Here is a 2,528-nt window from a genome sequence, read left to right on the forward strand (position 1 = left end):
GAGATCAGACATCAGGCTTGTTCCGGGTGGCATGGCCATAGACCATAGACTGTGGCTCACACTGGGGTGTGAACCCAGCATATAAAGCAGATGTGCTAACTGCTACACTATGGAACCACGTCTGAGCCAAGCATTTTTAACAAGCAAATGGCAAAGCCTTCAATGACCTGGGAACTCCGGAAATTTCCAGGAGTGTGGAGAAAAAAAACTGGGAAAGAGAAGACTTGGGTTTGTATCTGGACTCTACTTCTTTGTTGAAGCTTTTAAGTTACCTAAATTACACAAGTCTCTTTATCTCTAAAATAGAATTAACATATCTATTTCATAGGATGGTAGCAATAAGGATTAATAGGATTATAAGGGCTTAGTTCAGTGCCTTTGAAAGAGTAGTGCTCAAAAGTTGCCCCCTTCTCCCTTTTGTTGGGGTCCCATACTCTCGCGTCTGACCTCTAATTAAATCATTCTTACTGAGGTGCTTACAAGGTTAGGGACTACTACCAGAACTATGTATTACTTTGTTTATGGTAGCAACTATCTCAAGTTTCTAGGCAGAGGGCATTCAGCCAAACCCTTTCACAAAGATGAATACAAAGGATCAGAGGTTCAGTGGCTTGGTCTGGTGGCACAGACAGGTAGAGAACAGGTAATTGAACCTACACGTTTTCATACTTCCTATTTTGGATTCCTCCCACTACTAGCACATCAATGGGTCGTTTCATTCTCTAAAATGGCCACAAAAGAAGGGAGTCAAGAGTGAATATCAGGGCTCGGTGTGCATTAGGAGCACCCATGGGGATATGTAACAAGCCAAGGACTCTCCTCCTGCTTCTGCCTCACAACCATACCCCTACAAGCTCCCACCCTCCCAGCTTCTCCTAAACTCGCCTCCCCTTCCTTTTAAAAGACTGCTAGGTCAGAAAGAGGAGAAAAGATTGGCGGGGGTGGGGCGTTACTATGGCTAGGTTGGTAGAGGGTGCCAGAATCTTCTGGAAATTAAATGCAGAGCCGTGACTAAGCTTGATGTTCCAGGATCGAGTGGGGGAGTAGGGTGACTTGGGTGTCGCAGTTTGTTAAGGAGTGTTCTAGGAGTCAGTCCCCAACTTCCAGCCCCCAAAACTCCAGAACGTTCTGGGAACGGCGCGAAACATGGTAAAGGAGCCTGAACCAACCGGCCTCTGACCTAGGGAGCCAGGGCTGGGCGGAGCAAGCGCCCGGGCCTCACGGCGGGGCTGGCCGCAAAGCTGCCTGCCCGGTGCTGGCGTTTTGCGATTGTTTTTTCGATACGGGAGTAAAGGACCAAAAAAAAAAAAAAAAAAGAGAGACCTTTAGAATTCTTTAATGTATCAGGAGAAAAAAGTGGAAAGTTTTGTAACTCATACAACAACGAAGCCAGAGGAATTGGGTGGTCAGACGCGAGAAGGGAAGGTCCCCACAGCCCCAGGCGACTGTGCACCGAGTTGGGGCTGGGACGAACGACGGATGGCAGCCTGATGGCTTTTGTCCGCCGCTACCTCACTGCCTGGCTCTAGTCCATCCTTTTCGTATCGACATTTGGAGGGGTAAAAATGTCGAAAACCTTCGGGAGTAATTCTCCTCTTCTGGATTCCTCCGTCTTCCCAACCGTTCTCTCCCATCGTGTCCTCTTCTCTGGTTTTTGACTTGGTGGGACAGGGGCCGGCAGGGTGAGAACTCGCTCCACTGCCTCAGTCTTTTTACCGAGCGGGGGTAGGAGAGGGCAACGGACTGGTTGGGGTTGCTGTGTCCCACAGAACTGCACTGGTTACCTTAGAGGTGACCCAAGAGGACTGATTTCAGCTGATCAAATAGAATGAAGAATGATGATAGTTACCGTTTCTTATTCCTACCTAGGTTTCGCCCCCTTAGAAATCGCTAGTATTGGATCTTCACTTGAAATAACCCCATCTCTTTTAACCAAAAACTCACGTACCTGCCTACTTCACTCACATTTATAAAGTTTTTTTTAGTATGTTTTTCTGCAATTTTGATGACAGAAGTCTGTTAAGCACCAGAAATAATAGTAAGTATATATGTTACTAATAAAGCAGTGTCTTGAGTTCAAAAGGTGTATGAAATCAGTGGCATTACCATAGCCGCCTGCTTTTTGAGGGCTGGCATAGGGAGATAAGAGATGAGATTGGAATCAGGGGAGATATTCCATTCAAAATTTCCTCACCTACAATTTTTTTTCTCAAGGCACTCCCCTCCCCAAAGCTGCTTTTGTTACCCAAAACATCACTTCCTCCTGGGATGGCACTGCATTCTCTTTGCTAATTCTATGATATCGCCTCAGCTTGATCTCCTTGAGCTTACAAAGTATTTTCAAAGTACACTGTGCAAGGGTTTGCAGGCAATACTATTTTATATTAATTTCTTAATAAAACATCTGCTCAGTAACCTCGAGTGGAACTCTTATTTTCTCCAAGGTTATTTCAGGAGATTTCACTAAACTCTCTTATCAAAGGTGTTTGGTAGGTCCCTGCCAGCCTCTCCCCTTTTCAGCCCAATGG

The sequence above is a fragment of the Pteropus alecto genome, unplaced genomic scaffold, assembly GCF_000325575.1.
Source record: "Pteropus alecto unplaced genomic scaffold, ASM32557v1 scaffold400, whole genome shotgun sequence".
Lineage (NCBI taxonomy): Eukaryota > Metazoa > Chordata > Mammalia > Chiroptera > Pteropodidae > Pteropus > Pteropus alecto.